Source organism: Muntiacus reevesi, chromosome 2, assembly GCF_963930625.1.
Source record: "Muntiacus reevesi chromosome 2, mMunRee1.1, whole genome shotgun sequence".
Taxonomy (NCBI): domain Eukaryota; kingdom Metazoa; phylum Chordata; class Mammalia; order Artiodactyla; family Cervidae; genus Muntiacus; species Muntiacus reevesi.
The window spans coordinates 134867358-134887524 of NC_089250.1; positions in this window are offsets into that span (position 1 = coordinate 134867358).

Sequence of the window (20167 nt, forward strand, 5' to 3'; positions counted from 1 at the left end):
TAATACCATTTTGGTCTGTTAGACAGGTGATTCTTTTGCTAGCACCGAAATCTCTCCATAATGTCAAGTAGAATAACTGATTATTTTTTTTAAATAGCTTTATTCTTCACCTCCCTCAAAATGTTCATGCCTGTTGGGAATAGTAGAGAATCAATAACCAGGGCTACATCTCAATTATTAAGCTCTGATGTTGTTTTGTAAAAGAGAAAACTGAGGCTCAAATAGAGACTTGACAATGATAGGCAAGGCTGTAGCTCTGGAGGCAAACCAAGTTAGGAGTTATGGAGGCAGAGTTCTAAATGTGTGACTTGGATCAATTTACTTCTTATCCATTAAATGGGTACATAGAATTAGCTCAGAACTGTCATGAAAATAAACAAAATGCAAAGCTCTTCATCTTGGGATTAGAACACAATAAGTACTCAATAAATGTTATTTATTCTTAAGTAGCCAACCTAAGAGCAGAATCTGTTCATCAGATTTTTTCACTGTTGATTTTTCTTCTGGGCCAAGACAACTTTTAAACATGATACAGTAATAGAATTTGTGCCATGGCAACCAAACCAGGGTGAAAATGGAAATGAGAATGTGGGGCAGTCTGTGCTTGAGCCAAAGATGATTTCATTTCAGCTGGAGGAATTTTCCTTTCACCCCAGGTCATTTCTTCTCCAGCAGACCTGGATCAGACCTCCACAAGGCAGATGTCCTAAAGAGTTGGGTGTCTCTGACAGGAGCACAGCTGCTGGAAAGAAAGGCGCTGAGCCTGTCAGCACTGACTGCAATGTTCCTCTTGGGTATAGAAGACAACATGAACATATCACCAGTGAGACAAAGTGAAGGGCAAGGTGAAGGGTGAGAGCTTAAAAGACTCATAACTTTCTTAATGGGGCCACTGGCCTCACCCTCTGGCCACTTTGCAAAGCAAACCTTCCTCTGGGACTTCTTCCCTGCAGAGATCCTCAGGCTTACTATTGCAGAGCTTTGTACTGCCCTGGACTAAATTTAATTCACACAAAGCACATCCTTTGGGGTGGCCTGCCAACCAGACTTGCAAGACTTTACTGTAAATGCTTCTTTTAGCCTAGTTTTACTTATTTTTAGCTACTTCATCTCTCACTTTTTATATGGAAAGGAAGAAGAACCTGAGCAAGGGAAATAGTTTACAGGTGATTTCTTGACATAAATATAGAAGACATATTACCTTTTATTCTCCAGTTATCACTGCAGGGTAATTCCTATTTGGGAACACACAGATGTTCCATACTTAACTTTGATGAATCTTACACTGAGCTGGAAAAAGCAGAGAGCCATATTCCCCAAACTTTTTTCCTTGAAAAGGATGGAATCCTGCCCTAGCAGAGAGATATCACTGAGACATTCTACAGCATAAAAGCTATTTTGACTCTTTTCCCCACTTGTTGTTTATATTTTTAGAATAGTTTTAGATTTACAGAAAAATTGAGAAGATAATACAAATATTTCTTGTACACCCCATCCCAGTTTCCTGTTAGTGACCATCTAGTGATCACCTAACAGTAGCAAGATTATGATGATTAATGAGTCAATACTGATACCTTATTATTAACAAAAGTTCATCCTTCTTTCATATTTCCTTAGTTTTTACATAATGTCCTTTTTATGTTGCAGGATATCATTCACGGCACTACATTACATTTAATTGTCATGTCTCCATAGGCTCTTCTCAGATGTGATCATTTTTCCTTGCCTTGACAGTATTAAGGAATATTGGTCAGGTGTTTTGTAGAATGACCCTTATTGGATTTGTCCCATGTTTTTACAATGACTTGACTGGGCTTATGAATTCAGAGACAGATCACAGAGGTAAGTGCCATTTTTATCATATCACATCAATGGTATAAGCTATCAACACAATTTATCACTACTGATGTTGACTCTGATCACTTGGTTGAGTTAGTGTTTTCTCCTCTGTAATATTATTCTTTATTGCCTTTTTTCATCTTGTCCTCTTTAGAAGTCACGATGTGCAGCTCACACTTGAGGAGTGTGGAGTTTCATTCCCTCTCTTTGAAGGCAGGGTATCAACATGAATTACTTGGAATTCTTCTATATGGGAAATTTGTTAATTAATTAGCTTACTTATTTCAGTATGAAAGCTTCAGAAATTTATTTTATACTTTAGATTATAGTGTAATATTTATTTTCTTTGCTTAAATCTTTCTGGTCTTGGCCACTGGGAGCTCTTTCAGTTGTCACCTATAGTCCTTTGACTACCTCCATCAATAAGGGGCTTTGTTTTGTGGGTACTTCCTGCCTTTGTGGCTATGCTGATGTCTCCAGTGCTAATCCATTACCACAAGAATCATTCTAACCTCCTCCCCTTGCTCATCTGTAAACTTCTACTCCAATAATGAGAAACCTGGTTCCTACCATTTACTACCTTTATCAGTAAAGAACCTACCTACCAATGCAGTAGACACAAGAGACTTGGATTCGATCCCTGGATCAGGAAGATCTCCTGAAGGAGGAAATCACAACCCACCCCAGGATTCATGCCCAGAAACTCCCATGGACAGAGGACGTTGGTGGGCTACAATCCATGGGGTTGCAAAGAGTCAAACACACCTGAAATGATTTAGCATGCATGCATGTGGCCAGTGTAACAAATTACCATAAATCTGCTGGTTTAATACAGAAGAAATTTATTCTTTTATGGAAGAAATTTTTAAAATTTTATTCTGGAGGCCCAAAGGCCAAAATCAGTTTCACTGAGCCAAAGTCAAGGTATTGACTTGACTTCATTCCCTTTGGAGACTCAAGGGGAAAAGCTCCTCCATGTCTTTTTCAGCTTCAGTGCTTGTCAGCATGCTTTCACATCACTCCAATCCCTCCTCCATTTTCACATCATTTGTTCTACTTCTATGGAATCTCCCTCTGCCTCTCTCTCACAAGGATACTTTTGAGATGGCATTTTAGGGTCTACCTGGATAATTCAGGATAATTGATAATCTATTTTAAGTTCTTTAACTTAATCGCATCTGCAAAGAGTTTTTCCAAATAACACTTACAAGTTCCAAGGACTAAAACCTGGTATCTTTGGCAGCTACTGTTCAGCCTACTATACTATTATTTTACCTACTTTTCCATTCCAGGATAGACATGTCAAAAATAAAGCTAGAGAGTAAAGGTGGAAAGGACAGATTTATTCAGTATTAACTACTGCATCTGATGACTTAGCAGGTAAAGAATCTGCCTGCAATGGAGGAGACACAGGTGATTTGGGTTCAATCCCTGGGCTGGGAAAGTCCCCTGGCGAAGGAAATGGCAACCCACTCCAGTATTCCTACCTGAGAAATACCATGGACAGAGAAGCCTGGCAGCCTACAAGGATCACAAAGAATCAGACATGACTGAGCAACTAAGCATGCAGCATAACTACTGCAATAGGGAAGAGACTCCAACATGAAATGAATTCAAAATGCAATTTCCATAGAGGTTACTGGGCATGTTAACGGGAGAATAAGAGACTATGGTGGTGGGGGGTGGGGAGGAAGGGGGAGACAAGTGGGGCTCCAGCAGAGCCAGGAGAGTGGAAATTTACAGAATGCAGAAAGACAGATTTGTCAATGTGATTAGACTATCTGGGTTTGCTAACTGACATTTGCTGAAGGCAGGCTCCTACCTTCCCACAGAGACTGGGAGACTCGGGCCCAATCTTCAGGTGTTTAATAGAACAAACAGTAAATTCTTTTAGCAGTCTTGACCTTTCCAAAGCAGACAGGAATGTAAAGGGGGCTGGAGTCTTCACCTAGGGATCCTGCCTCAAGCTGTGAGAAAGTATGCTAGCATTTGTTCAAGTCTCTCGGTGTGTGCCAGAAGGAGCATTTGTGCCATGTGCCTGCAGGTTTTATAGGCCAAGGTTGAGAGCCAGGCAAGAAGAGGGCCGGGGAGCCAGACTTAAGTTTTATCAAGGAGATAGTCTTTGTCATATTTATAAAAGCCTTCACAAAGTTTAACCTGTACTGCCACAGGAGACAACTCTGTCAACTAGAGGACAGTTCTAACATACAGTTAATTTACCTTCAGTCTTACAGGCTCTATCATTTCCAAAGTTACTAGGATCGGCCCTTTTTTCCCTCTCATCTTTATTGTAGTTGCTTCATATATTTACAGCACTTAATTTATCCTGTCTCCATATTCATTCCTCTCTGGGATTTTCTACCTCCTAAATGATTTTTGTTTATTTGAATATATTAAGACCCGTTCTTTGTGTGATAAAGTTGTATGAGTTTTGACACTAGTCTACCATTATATGATTGTCAAATGATGCACCACAGTAAAAAAGTGCCCTCTAGGACTTCCCTGGTGGTCCAGTGGTTAAGAATCCACCTGCCAATGCAGGAGACATGGGTTCAATCCCTGCTCCAGGAAAATTCCTCATGCCTTGGAGAATCTAAGCCCATGTGCCACAACTACTGGGCCTGTGTGTTCTACAGGCAGTGCTCCTCAACAAGAAAAGCCCATGAACCCCAACTAGAGAGTAGCCTTGACCTGTGACAACTAGAGAAAGCCTCTGTGCAGCAACAAAGATCCAGTGCAGCCAAAAATAAATAATTTTTTTAAATGCCCTGTGATTCATCTGTTTTACTCTCTCTTCCTACTGCTAATTCTCAGATAACCATTGACAGCTTTGGCTTTTCCATAATGTCATATAATTGGAACCATACAGAATGTAGCCTTTTTAGACTTTTTCACTCAGGAATATGGATTTAAGGTCCATCCATGTCTTTTTGAAATATGATAGCTCATATTTTTAATCACTGAATAATATTCTACTGTGTGGGTGTACTACAATTTGTTTGCATATCTATGGAAGAACATCTTGATTGTTTCAATTTTTGATGACTGTGAATAAAGCTGCTATAAACATTCATGTCCAGGTTTTTGAATGGACATAATTTTTCAAACCAGGAGCATGATTTTACTGGATTGTTTAGTAAGAATATGTTTTATTTTATATGAAATTGCCTAATGTAGGTGTGCCATTTTGCATTCTTGACAGCATTAAATGACAATTCCTCTTCCTCTGCATTTTCATTAGCAATTGGTACCATCAGGGTTTTGCTTTGGTTTTTGTGCTTTAGCCCTTTTAATAGGTGTGCAGTGGTATCTCATTATTATTCTAATTTGAAATTCTTGATAATAAATGTTATCAATGAAGAATCTTTTCATATGCCATCTTTTTTTTTTTTTTTCTGGCTATACAGTAGGTCCTTGTCAGTTATCCATTTTAAATATATCATTGTGTACATGTCAATCCCAAACTCCTTAACTATCCCACCCTTCCCCTCTGGTAACCATAAGTTCATTCTCTAAGTCTGTGAGTCTGTTTCTATTTTGTAAATAAATTAATTTGTATCACTTTTTTTAGATTCTGCATGTAAGTGATATCATATGATAATTCTCTCTCTGACTTACTTTACTCTGTAGGAAAATCTCTAGGTCCATCCGTGTTGCTGAAAATGGCATTATTTCTTTTTAATGACTGAATAATATTCCATTGTATATATGTATCACATCTTCTAGAATGAACATTATCAAAATGACTATACCACCCAAGGCAATATACAGATTCAATGCAATCCCTATCAAATTACCAATGGCATTTTTCACAAATCTAAAACAAAAAAAATCTTAAAATTTCTATTGAAAAAAAAAAAAAAAATTCTATTGAGACACAAAAGACCCCTAATAGCCAAAACAATCTTGAAAAACTTAGTTGGAGGAATCCAGGCTCTCTAACTTCAGACTAAACCACAAAGTTATAGTCATCAAAGCAGTATGGTACTGGCACAAAAATAGAAATACAGACCAATGGAACAGGATAGAAAACCCAGGAATAAACCCACATACATATAATCAATTAATTTATGACAAAGGTGGCAATACGATACAAAGGAGAAATGACATTCTCTTCAATAGATGGTGCTGGGAAAACTGAACAGCTACATGTAAAAATTGAAATTAGAACATTCTTTAACATCATATACAAAAATAAACTCAAAATGGGTTAAAGACCTAAATGTGAGACCAGACACTATAAAACTCTTACAGGGAGATACAGGCAAAACACAGTCTCCAACATAAATTGCAGCAATATCTTTTTTGATCCATCTCCCACAGTAATGGAAATGAAAACAAACATAAATGAGACCTAATTAAGCTAAAAGCTATTGCACAGCAAAGGAATCCATAAACAAACAAAAAGACAATCCACAGAATGGGAGAAAATATTTGCAAATGAAGTTACTGGCAAGGAATTAGTCTCCAAAATCTACAAACAGCTCATGCAGCTTAATATCATCAAAACAAACATCCCAAACAAAAAATGGGCAGAAGACCTAAATAGACATTTCTCCAAAGAAGATATATAGATGGCAAAGAAGTACAAGAAAAGATGTTCAGTATCATTAATTATTAGAGAAGTGCAAATCAAAACTACAGTAACACCTCACTCCAGTTAGAATGGCTATCATTAAAAAATCACAAATAATAAATACTGGAGAGAGTATGGAGATAAAGGAACCCTCCTACACTGTTGGTGGGAATGTCAATTCGTATAACCACTGTGGAGAACAGTATGGAGGCTCCTTTAAAAACTAAAAGTAGAGCTACCATATGATCCCACAATCCTATTGCTGGACAAATGTCCAGAGGAAAACATGATCCAAAAGGATATATGCAACCCAGTGTTCATTGCTGCACTGTTTACAATACATGGAAGTATGTCAAGATATGGAAGCAACCTAAATGTCCATTAACAGAGGAATGAATAAAGATATTCATTGGATAAAATGGTTCATAGATCCTCTTTGGCTTAAAAGTCTGTGAGATTATTTGTCAATTTTTTTATTGTTTATTTTTAAGATGTGTTATATTTTGGATATAAGGCCTTTATCAGATATTCATCTGAAAATATTTTATTCTAATCCGGCTTTAATTTCATTAAAATTAAACTTTTTCTCATAACCTTGTCTTTCACAGAGAAAAAGTTTAATTTTAATGAAATCCAACTTTTTTCTTTCATAGATCATGCTTCTGGTATTGTATCTAAAAAGTCATCACCAAATCCAAAGTCCCCTAGATCTTCTGCTATGTTATTTTCTAGGAGTTTCATATTTTATATTTAGGTCTAAAACAATTTTGAGTTAATTTTTGTGAAAGATGTGAAGTCTGTGTCTAAATTCTTTTTTTTCCTGCAAGTAGATGTGAAATTGTTCCAGTACTGTTGGTTAAAATGAATGTCTTTTCTCTCTTGAATTGCCTTTGTTCCTTTGTCAGAGATCATTTCACTATATTGTGTGAATCTATTTCTGACCTTTCTATTCTGTCCATTGATCTTTATATCTTTTCTTCACCAAAACCACACTATCTTAATTACTGTAGCTTTATAATAAGTCTTAAAATTGGATAGTGTGAGTCCTCCGACTTCATTTTTCTTTTTAGTATTGTCTTGGCTATTTTAGATCTTTTGCCTTTCCATATAAACTTTTGAATTAGCTTTACAATATCTAAAGAATAACTTTCTAGGGCTTTGATTGGAATTGCATTGAATATATAGTTCTATCTTGGAAGAATAGACACCTTAAAACTATTAAGTCTTCCGATTTATGAGCACAGAGTAACTCATTTATTTAGATCTTCTTTGTTTTCCTTCATCAGTCTTATAATTTTCTGCATATAGATCTTGCACACATTTTGTTTTTTACTGCAAACGGTATTTTTAAATTTCAAATCTAATTGTTCATTGCTGATATATAGGGAATTAATTAACTTTTGCATATCAACTTTGTAACCTGTGACTCTGAATTCTCACTTATTATTTACAAGAGATTTTAGTTGATTCTTTGGGGTTTCTACACAGCCAACCATATCATCTGCACTTAGAGTTTTATTTGTCCCTTCCTGATAGGTATATCTTTTTTTTCCTTCATTTTCTTATTGCATTAGCTAGCACTTGCAACGTACTGTTAAACAAGAGTGATAAGAGAAGGCATTTCTTGCTTTCTATTTCTCACCATCAAGTGTTATGTCAGTTGTTGGTTTTTTGCAGGTCATTTTCACTTTTTAAATTACGTGTGTTCCAAATTTGACTATGAGCCCCTTTGGTTGAAGTACACCTATTAACATGTCACTGAGCAATAGTGTTCCATGGAACACAGGAAAAATTTTATCATGGTAATAATTACTCAGGAGTAACAGATCAAATTTGCCCTCAGGAGAAAATAAAATTGATTCTAGGGACAGATGAGAAAAAACATTGAAATAGTTATTCTATCTGGTTGCCAAAACAATTGAAGATGGTACATGGAAATCTGGAGTTTTATACTCATGGTTTCTCAACTTAATGTCCACCTGATTCGTTCATTCATTATAAAAGGTTTGTTTTGTGTTCTCAGATTACAGGGTGTTATAAGACAACAAGATGCATACAGCATAATTCTTACACTGGAGTTATGCAGTCCAGAACAATGGACTGGTTCAAAATTAGGAAAGAAGTGCATCAAGGCTGTATATTGTCACCCTGCTTATTTAACTTAAATGCATGTGAAATGCCAGGCTGGATGAAGCACAAGCTGAAATCAAGGTTGCCAGGAGAATATCAACAATTTCAGAGATGCAGATGATACCACTCTAATGACAGAAAGTGAAGAGGAACTAAACAGTCTCTTGATAAGAGTGAAAGAGGAGAGTGAAAAACCTGACTTAAAACTCAGCATTCAAAAAACTAAGATCATGGCATCTGGTCCCATCACTTCAAGGCAAATAGATGGTGAAAATGTGGAAACAGTGACAGATTTTATTTTCTTGGACTCCAAAATCACTGTGGATGGTGACTGCAGCCATGAAATTAAAAGACACTTACTCCTTGGAAGAAAAGCTATGACAAGCCTAGACAGCATATTAAAAAGCTAAGACATCACTTTGCCAACAAATGTCTGTATAGTCAAAGCTGTGGTTTTTCAGTAGTCATGTACGGATGTGAGAGTTGGACCATAAGGAAGGCTGAGCATTGAAGAACTGATGCTTTCACATTGTGGTGCTTGAAAAGACTCTTGAGAGTCCTTTGGACAGCAAGGAGATCAAACCAGTCAATCATAAAGGAAATCAACCCTGAATGTTCATTGAAAGGACTGATACTGAAGCTGAAGCTCCAATACTTTGGCCACCTGATATGAACAGCCAACTCACTGACGAAGACCCTGATGCTGGGGAGGACTGAGGAGAAAGGGGTGACAAAGGATAAGATGGTTGGATGGAATCAATGACTAAATGGACATGAATGTGAGGAAATTCCCAGAGATATTGAAGGACAGGGAAACTCGGCGTGCTGCAGTCCATGGGGTCGCAATGAGTTAACATGATTTAGTGACTGTTCAACAATGACAATAAGCTATGTAATTTTCTTCTGTGAACTTACAGTTCATAATCATTGCTGATTTCTCTTTGGAAGTTATTTATCCCGATAGTCTAGATACTGACTAATCCTTTGATAAATGGGCTCCATTGATTTTTCCTAGTTGGTTCTTGCCTTTCTGCTTTGTTTATTTGTATGCTATGATGCACATAAGCTTTTAATTTTATATAGTCCAACTATTGTTTACTTTTAATTTTCCTTTGTTTTCTCTTTGCTTCAGAAATACTTAACACAGATTAAAGATATAATCCTATACTTTCATTTAAAGCTGTTCAATGTTACTTTTACCATTAGATTTTATTTCACCTAGGATTGATTTCTTTTGTATGGCTTATGTTGAGATATGATCATATTTCTTATTTTCTAAGTTGTGCCAACTGATTTACCAGAAAAACTAAGTCATATGTCAATTTTCCATATGCATGTTTATTTTGGAGCTCTTTTTATGTTCAGTGAACCAATTGCTCCTCTTATAACACCACTGGCCTAAATCATGAAATTTTATTTATTAAAGTCTTACTCTCTGGGAAGAGCAGTCGCCCCAGCAATGTCGCCTTTTCTACAAATTGTCTTAGCAACTCTTGGCCCTTCTCTTCTGAATACTTTTGTTAAACTAAGTTGACAAAGACTTGTAGGTTTTAAAATTTTCTTGTTTGGGAATTGTATATAACTTGCAGATTAATCTTGAAAGAATTAGAATATTAATGATATTAATCATATTACCTTATTATCTTGTTTTCACATTTCATTTTTGAAGATTCATTCATATGTGTTATACATTGTACACATAGTATTTAGTTAAGTTTTTGCTTTTGGTACATAGAAAACCAATTTACATTTGTTTATTGATCTATGTTGAGCTCTCTTCTTAATTCTAAACTGTGTATACTCTTAGATTTTCTATAGAGATAATCATGTGTGCATGCTGAGTCACTGCAGAAGTGTTAGACTCTTTGTGACACTGTCGACTGTAGCTCACCAGGCTCCTCAGTCATATTCAATCACAAACAGCACTCTTTCTTCCCTTCATCTTTCTTCTGATTATTTTGTTTCCTTTTTCTTACGATACTGGTAAGACCCCCATTATAATGCTGAATAGAAGTTACATAATAAGAATTTTTATTTTCACTTGATTTTAAAGAAAATAGTCTAAATTTTTGTTATTAAATATGGGGTTTCCTGTAAGATTTTGGTATCTGCCATTGATCAGGTTAAGAAAAGTCTATTTCTAGTTCACAAATAATTTTTGTTTTTTTTTCAATTAATTAGAGGGTGCTGAATTTTATTAAATATCTGTCTACATTTACCTTGACGAGGTAAATTATTTTAATATTTTCTAAAGTTAAACCAAACTGGCAATCTTGTTAAAAGCCTAGTTTACTCACAGTATATTATCAATTTGTATTATTGCACAGTAATGCTATCCTAAAACTCGGTGATTTGCAGCAGTAATCATTCACACTTATGAATCATTGGTCAGCTGGGGTGCATGGAGTGGCAAAGAAAGCTCTGATTCATCAGTGGTACCTGGAACACCTGCTAACCCAAGTTTGTGCGTTTGTGCTCATGTCTGTAGGTCAGCAGATTCTAAGCTGCGCTGAGCTGGGCAGTTCTACCAAGTGCCAGGGTGTGAGTTAACCAACTAGCTCTGCTCCACACAACTCATCCTCCTTAGCTCATAGGTTAGCCCTTGCATGTTGTTCCCATGAAGATGGCAAAGAGACAAGAAACAGCCTTATTACAAGCTTATTCCAAACTCTTGCACGTCATCTTTTCCCATCAACCAAAAAATACCACATTGCAAAACCTCCAGTCAAATTGTAGGAATGTGTACTCTACCTTTTACAAGAGGAATTGCACAGTTACATGGCAAAAAGTATGGATATCATTAAGAGTGAAAAATTTGGTCCATTAATGCATTCTGCCACAATGTGTTATTCTGATACATTGCCTGGCTTTGCAAAATGCAAAGATCTTATTAAGTACATGATTTTAGAATTGTTCTTTAGTGAATTTGCTATAGAATAAAGTTCAAATTACATTATCATCCTCCTTTCTTCTCTTATATAAAGTATGAAAAAATTGGGTAGTGCCATTATATCTCTATATCTAGGACATGAATTACCCTAGAGATTTCCCTAAGGAGTGAAATTAACTTCTTTCCTAATTCTACTAATTCCTATATTTTCTGGAAAAAATTTTTCTATGCCTCAGGAACCAATTTAGGTTGAAGAATCTCAAGAATTTCTTCATATATTAAAAAAAAAAAAAAGATGTCACTATGGGTAAAGTAAGTCTAAATCAGTTTAAGTTCAGTCAAGAAAACACAGTCTCTTGCTGCAGAAATAAGGGGTTTAACATAGGAACGGGGACAAATATGAGTGCTACTAAGGGGCAACTTTTCCTGCAAGGACATTTCCCAGCTTTAAGATGTTTTGATTTACCTGATTATTTCACAAAATGAGCTCATTCTGAACACAAGATACATTAACAATAGCAACAAAGAGCATGAAGTATATAGAAACGAACCTAATAATGAATGCAGAAAATCTTTCAGAAAAAATAGTTTAATTCTATTAAAGGATATGAAAGAAAATTTGAGTAAATTAATATACAATGTTTATGCATGGGCTAATTAATATGGATTGAGATCAGTTATCTCCCAAATTAGTCTGCAAATTCAACACAATAGCAATAGAACATATAGCTGGAGGCATTAAACTCATTCTAAAGTTTATATGGAAGAAAAATCAAAGTCAACTTTGAAAAAGAAGAAGACGAACCCTACAAGATATTAACATATTACTTAAGTCATAGTAAATAGACCAGAAGACTAACAGAACACACAAAAAAGAAACAGAAATAGACCCTTTTATACATGAAAACTGATATATGATAAAGATGGTACCACAAAGCAATGAGGAAGAGATAGTAGAAAGCTTTGTGAATCTATTGAGTTTAAAAAGTGAAAAATAGTAATTTGGGGCTCAATTAAGAATGTACCTACCTGCTTAGTTTATTTTCTGCAACTAAAAGGACTTTTTAAGCCTCTTGCTCAACTACTTTTTCAGAAAGTGCCTGTTTCGAGGTGCATTTGCCCCCACTTGGAGAAACAGGTCAATGCTTGACAAAAGGAACCCACAGTAAGCACCAGACTATAACATGGGTGCATAAGGGTCAGAGAGCTAAAAGGGAATGGAGAAGTAAAAAGGATTTCCTAAAGAATATTATAAAATAATGGGCAGAGAGAAGACTAGAAGAAGATATTTACAATTTCTAAAACTGATAAGGAATAATACTTCAATTCTAAAAAAGATCTCTCAACAATAAAGAAAAAGACAAGAAGTACAGTAGAAAACTAGAGAAAGACCAACACATCCAATAGACATGTTCAAAGTCAAGGAAAAATGCTAATTTTTCTAAAAAAGCAACAATGAAAAATTAATGTACACCCATCAGAATGCAAGAATTAAGAATATGGATAATATCTAATGTTGTAAAGTTGTGAACGTGAACACTCACACACTGCAAGTAAGAACAATAATTAATTGATCCAGCCATGCCAGGAAGCAGTATGGTAGTGTGCAGGAAAATAGAGTATTTCTATGCTTTATGACTCAGTGATGAACTCCTGGAGATTTTATTAATAAAATGAAATAGTTGTATATCATAGAATTCTAGATGCACATACAATAGCATTGACCAACCTTTAACATATTTTCAAAGTGAGCGAACTATTAGAATGGAATACATAATGCAATGCCACTTATGTAAATTAAAAATAAACATGCACAAAACCATACATTTTACGAGGATATGTATTAAAACACATGGACATATATACTTAAATATATACAACATAGTTAAGAATGCAAAGCAATTGGGGAAAGAAGAAAGAAGGGGAAAATTAAATACGTAGGAGTAAATACTTGTGTGAATCAATTATCATTATGCAATATATTCTCAGGGGTATGATGAGTTCCACTCCCTGCTTGAGTTGTGGTAGTTAAAAGTAAAAGAGAAAAATAAAAGTGCCGACTTATTTGTTAACCCCAAGGGCTCTTTGGAATATACCACACAGTTACAAAAATCTTCTGATGCAAGATTAAAGATGAGAATGGGAGAGGCTGAATCTATACTAATAAACTTTCTGGCTTTTGGATATGATTTCAGAGAATTGATTCCTTCCATATTTGAGATTTTAGGCTGTTTCAATCCAGTTGCAGCACTTTTCAACAGAGCACAAGCAAAGATGGATTTGGTAATCCAACCTCATTAAACAGTACTGCTTAGCAGAGTCCAGTGGAGATCGTCCCTTCTGAGGTACAACAGAGCTCATCATCCCCACGTGGATGAAGTTATCTACTAAGACACAGCTGATGGGTGCCTTTTTCATTCACAAGCTTGGTCACGTCTTGATAACACCTGCAAGTTTTCAGTTGTTGTACCCATTAGCTGACATGACTGATTGCTGAAGACCTGAGTACTGCAATTAGTCACGGGGCCATCTTAACTACTAACTTCTCCATGGCAGTTCCTCTGCCTCACTCCTGACAGGAAAAACACAGGCAGGAAAATGGCAGAAATTCATCTTAAGTGAGACTTACAAATTTGAATTGGCTTTAATGTTTTCATTTTGAATTAAGAGGGCTCCTTCAATAATCACTACTCAGACTAAATGGAGAAGGCAAAGGCAACCCACTCTAGGATTCTTGCCTGGAGAATTCAATGGACAGAGGAGCCTGGCAGGCTACAGTCCATGGGGTCACAAAGAGTCGGACACAACTGAGTGACCATCACTCACTTACTCACTGCAAGTAAGAACAATAATTAATTGATCCAGCCATGCCAGAAAGCAGAACGGCAGTGTCCAGTAAAATAGAGTATTTCTACACTTAAAAGGAAAAAAAAAAAATATGGGTACACCAAGAAAAAGAATCATGCAAGTCCTATTCTATCATTCACCAGTCAGAAGATACCTGAAATAAACTTGTTTAATTCTAAAAGTCAATGTTTAAGAGGGATTTATTTATACAAACTGATTTCTATACAAAAAAAAAAAAAAAATGAACATGATCTTATTAAGCCTGGAAGTCACATCAAATTAGGTGCTAAGGGTGTTTGTACCAGAGAAAAAACTCCTAATATTAGAAGGAGAGCACTTTTAAAATGCAAGTGGTTGGGTTGTATCCCATTAGGGTCTCCAAAGTTCTGTCATGCTTATAAATCTCACAAGTTCTCAAATGGCAAAGGGTCTGTTTCTGTATGATGGATTACAAGAAGAATTATCAGATGTTTCACTACATGAGAGTTTATGAACCCCTCCATCCATGACTTTCAATGCATCTGTGAAAATGTTTTTAACATATAAAAAGAAAATGAAGATGTTCTCTTGTTAAATGACACATGTACTGGATTTTCAAATGAGCACTTCTTCTTGATTCCAGATAAAATAAAAGTTTCCCACATCACTCTAGATCATTTTATTGCTACCTTGATGGCTGGACACATCAGTCATCACATGACTAAGATTTTAACATCTGAGAAAACCCAATGACACAATCTTAGAATGAGTCACCATTTACTATGACAGAGGCTATCAGCAAAGGTCCCAATCAGAAGTGGGACTTTCAGAGCAGAAACAATAATTTGAACAATGCACAGTGCATTTCTGTGATTATTTTCCCATTTTTTTCAAAACCATCTGAAGGACTGATTGACTATGCTAAAGCCTTTGACTGTGTGGATCACAACAAACTGTGGAATATTCTTAAAGAGATGGGAATCCCAGACTACTTTACCTGCCTCCTGAGAAACCTGTATGCAGGACAAGAAGCAACAGTTAGAACTGGACATGGAAAAATGAACTGGTTCAAAATTGGGAAAGGAGTACCTCAAGGCTGTATATTGTCACCCTGCTTATTTAACTTATATGCAGGGTACATCTTACAATAATGCTGGGCTTGATGAATCACAAGTTGGAATCAAGACTTCCAGGAGAAATATCAACATCTCAGATATGCAGATGACACTACTCTTATAGCAGAAAGTGAAGAGGAACTAAAGAGCCTCTTGATGAAGGTGAAAGAAGACAGTGAAAATGCTGGCTTAAAACTTAACATTCAAAAAACTAACATCATGGCATCCAGTCCCATCACTTCATTGCAAATAGACAGGGAAAAAGGGGAAACAGTGTCAGATTTCATTTTCTTGGACTTCCAAATCACTGTAGACAGTGACTACAGCCACAAAATTAAAAGACACTTGCTCCTTTGAAGAAAAGCTATGACAAACCTAGACAGTATATTAAAAACAGAGACATCACTTTGCTGACAAAAGTCCACATGGTCAAAACTATGGTTTTTCCAGTAGTAATGTATGGATGTGAGAGTTGCACCATAAAAAGGCTGAGAACTGAAGAACTGATGCTTTGAATTGTGGTGCTGGAGAAGACCCTTGAGAGTTCCTTGGACAGCAAGATCAAACCAGTCAATCCTAAAGGAAATCAACCCTGAATATTCATTGAAAGGACTGGAGTTGAAGCTGAAGCTCAAAAATTTCAGCCACCTGACATGAAGAGTTGACTCATTAGAAAAGACTCTGATGCTGGGAAAGATTGAGGGCAGGAGAAGGGGGTGACAGAGGATGAGATGGTTGGATGGCATCACTGACTCAATTGACATGAGTTTGATAAAACTCAGGGAGATAGTGAAGGACAGGGAAGCCTGGAATGCTCCTGTTCATGGGGTCACAATGAGTTGGACATGACTGAGCGGCTGAACAACAATATCAACTATTGACTCTAGTATCAAAACCGTGAAGGTACATATAAGCCTGATGGAAAAACTGCTGGGATTTTTTTAGCTAGTTTATTCAGTAGCACCATCAAGATTGAAAACTGAGTTTTATGACAGTGACAGAACCACAGAGAGCCAAGAGAAGCACTGTTTCAAGATTTGTCAAGAAGAGGTCACTTTGAAAAGCGAAGATTCTATGCACAGCCATTACCAAAGTCAGACACTCTGGGGGAATTTTCCAAACAAGGAGGGAGAGCAGGGCCCAGACACTCTTAACTCAGAGCCCAGTGGGATTCATGGGTCTAGCCTGCAGGACCTTCCCATCTCCGCCAAGCTATTTTCAGGGATCAGCCTTTATCTTGGCACCTCTCTAAATAGATTTCATTCACTGTCAGGATTGAAAGTATTCAGTTCATCAGCTCTTATGGACAACCAACCAAGGAGGCACTTGCTAGCTTCCTTATATGTGCCAGGCAAAATTCAAAAGAGATTCTTATTTCTAAACTATTTGCAAGGCTTGCAGGATCCCTCACTTCCTTCAGGTCTTGATTCCTCAATCAATTTCTCAATCAGGCCTTCTTTGGTCAGACTATGTTTAAAATGTGTGCATGTACTCATACTGCAACATTTCCTAAACTTCCTGCTTTCACTTTCTTCAAGCATTCATCAGCATTTAATATACTATGTAATTTACAAACATATTTGTTTATGATATGTCCCTTACCACCATTACCCATCAGAATATAAAATCCATGTTGTTATTTTGTTCAGTTGTTGTGTTTGACTGTTTGCAACCCCACGGACTGCAGCCTGCCAGGCTCCTCGATCCTCCACTGTCTTCCAGAGTTTGCTCAAATTCATGCCCCCTGAGCCAGTGATGCTATCTAACCATCTCATCCTCTCCTTCCCCTGTTCTTTTTTTATCTTCATGTATAAAACTCATGAAGTGATTTTTGTGTTTTGTTTATTCCTCTATTCCAAGTACCCAAACTATGCTCAGCATTTAGATCTTAAAAAGATGTTATTGACTTAATAAAATCAGAACATATTATAAAGGTATTTAGCACAGCTCCAACACTCAAAATTCTCAATAAATATTAGTGTTAATATATTTTAATCATAATATTAACATTATTTTAACATTTACATCTATGTTCAGCCTCCCAGCTTTCCAAGGGCATCAAAACATGTTTTAAGTCTTGGAAGAAGCAGGAAAATTGTTTCAGCTCTTTATCATTAACTTTAGCACTGCTTGTGTTCAGTTGGCTAGAAATTCCATGAAGCTCTGCAATTCCACAGGCTACAAATTAGCTGTACTTGCCCAGACTACCATCCACACAAGGACATACTTGGAAATAAGACACATGAGATCCTTCCTATTCTTCTTGCTTTGTTTTTTAAAAAAAAAGCCATGTTCAAATGCCATCAGCATCTCCAAAATCCTTTCTGACTACTCATCTCTCCACCCTCCCCACCTTAGCTCCATGACCCTCCCGCATCCCTGTTACACTATGGTGCTTTCTATGAGTTACTTCTGTTAGGTAATCTGTTTTGTCAGGTAAATCTGTTTCTCTAAAAGTGGTTCTCACCTAAGGTATACCTCCAAAATAGGCACTTTCTGAAGCAGTAGTTGAGTAAGAGCTTTCAAAAGCCTTTTAATAGCAGAAAATTAAGTAAGCAGGTAGGTTCTTAATTGAGCCAAAGTTGTTTTTTTTTAATTTCCATTTATTTTTATTAGTTGGAGGCTAATTACTTTACAATATTGTAGTGGTTTTTGTCATACATTGACATGAATCAGCCATGAATTTACATAAGCCAAAGTTTTTAACCCAATATATTCATATAACTTTCCAGAATCAATTTCTCTTCATAATGTACTTTCATGGAAATAGTAAACAAGATCAAACTTAAACATATTCCTTAATACCAGTCTTCCTAAGTCAAAATCTAAGTACATCAATTATTTTCAGGCACTCCAGAACTCAGAGCTATAGACATTCAAACTTATTATTAATGATATCAGAGTGCATGAACACATATACCATGGTGTGTCTTGCACACTTGCATCCCTGTAATACAATTTTGAAAATATAAAATGCTAGATTCAGAGATAAACCACTCTAAATTTTGCACAGGAAGGAGTCAAGGCCATGCCCAGTGTCACAGAGCTAGCTAGAAGCAAAGTGGAGGCGAAAAATTGGGACTTTAGCTTCATGTCTGCAGTGCTCAGTCACCACTAACCACACACTCAAGCCTCAGTTACTGGCCTCATGGTGAGTCCTGAATATTGAGTACTCTAATTGCACAAGGATGTCTGAGTTAACAAAGGTTGCAACGAGCTCAGCAGTTTAATTCAACTTGTTCAAAGAGCTGAAATGAATTTCCACTCTACACATGATCAGAGGGTGAGGATCATGGGTAAGAGAGCACATTTTGGGTTTAGCTGAAAGTTCTTCAGAAATCCAAAGACCTGCAGTATGATTTAGCACATTATGAGTCACAGTAAAGGAATTGTCCTCTTTTGATTATGCAGGAGAGCAGGACCCAAGCCACTTCACATCTGATGATAAAGCATCTCTTCAGATCAAGGGAGAATGGTCCTGTACTAGATTGATTTTTATCTTGGTAGAGTTACAAATAAATCCATAGAACCTGATATACAATTCTCATTACATCAGTCTACTGGCTCATGATACAGAAATATTTTAAATTAAAAAATTGCTATTACACACTACACTGCTACTTCATAATAGAGAGTTGCCTGGTATCTAATAGCAATTTGAAAGAGCCTTGAGACTTTTGCCAGCAAGGTCGTCATCCAGAATCTATATACAAGCAATAATAATTTCACACACTCTCCCACAGAGCTCTAAAAGACAGTCTCTCGTCTATCTGGCTTATAAGAAGCAGAAGAAGAATGACTTTCCTAGCCCAGGGAAAAGTGAATGCCAAGCAGGAATTCAGAACCACAGCACAAATGAGTTTCAGCAGCACATATAATTACTATCCAGTTTTAAGTGGGAATGAATTTTTTCTTCTATATAATTCTCTAAGTTCAAGGCTTCTGGAAGTATTAGTTTCCTATAAAAATAATCACTTAAGAAGTTGAAAATAGTTGGAAAGGATTACTTTTATATGTGATTAAGAAACACAAGTTAGGGTCTGTGGTCATGCAACTTTGCCACTTATTAGCTGAGAAATCTTAAGCAAGTTTCTTAACCTCTCCCAGGCTGTAATTTTCCCGCTTAAAAACCTAGGATGCCTTGCTTCTGAGGTACTGTGAGGATTAAAGCAAATAATGAACGCAAAGGACTTAGCACATCTCCAGGTATTAGTATGCAAGATTACCATCACTATTATTATGGAAGGTATAGATAAGCAAATGCTAATAGAAATATAAGCAATGTCCCATGAAAGCAATTTATTCTGCCTAGTGATTAGACCTCTGGCTCTGAGCTACACATGACCTTTACAAAAGTAGCACAAATAGAACATATTTCCTAAGGTATGTTTAGAACCTTTGCAGAGCAATAATCATGAGGTCATTGCCATTCCAGATCAAAGGGCAAGAAGTAGTCTTTTGTCTGAAACTGCCATGTCTATGACTGGCAGAAGAGAAAGACAAATCTATTATCTGCATTGCTTAAAAAATTTTTTTCTAAGAAAAGGAAATCACAAGGAAAGCCAGTTTACCTCATAGCGAAATTTGGCTTACACTAAATCTGAATTATACCGAGGACAAGAGTCTTCCGGCAACACTAAATGGTCTTTCTCTCCTTTTTATTTGTACAATGTTGTATTAATTCCTGCTATACACCAAAACGATTCCATTATCCATATATACACTATTATATTCTTTTCCATTATGGTTTATCACAGGATATTAAATATAAGTCCCTATGCTATACAGTAA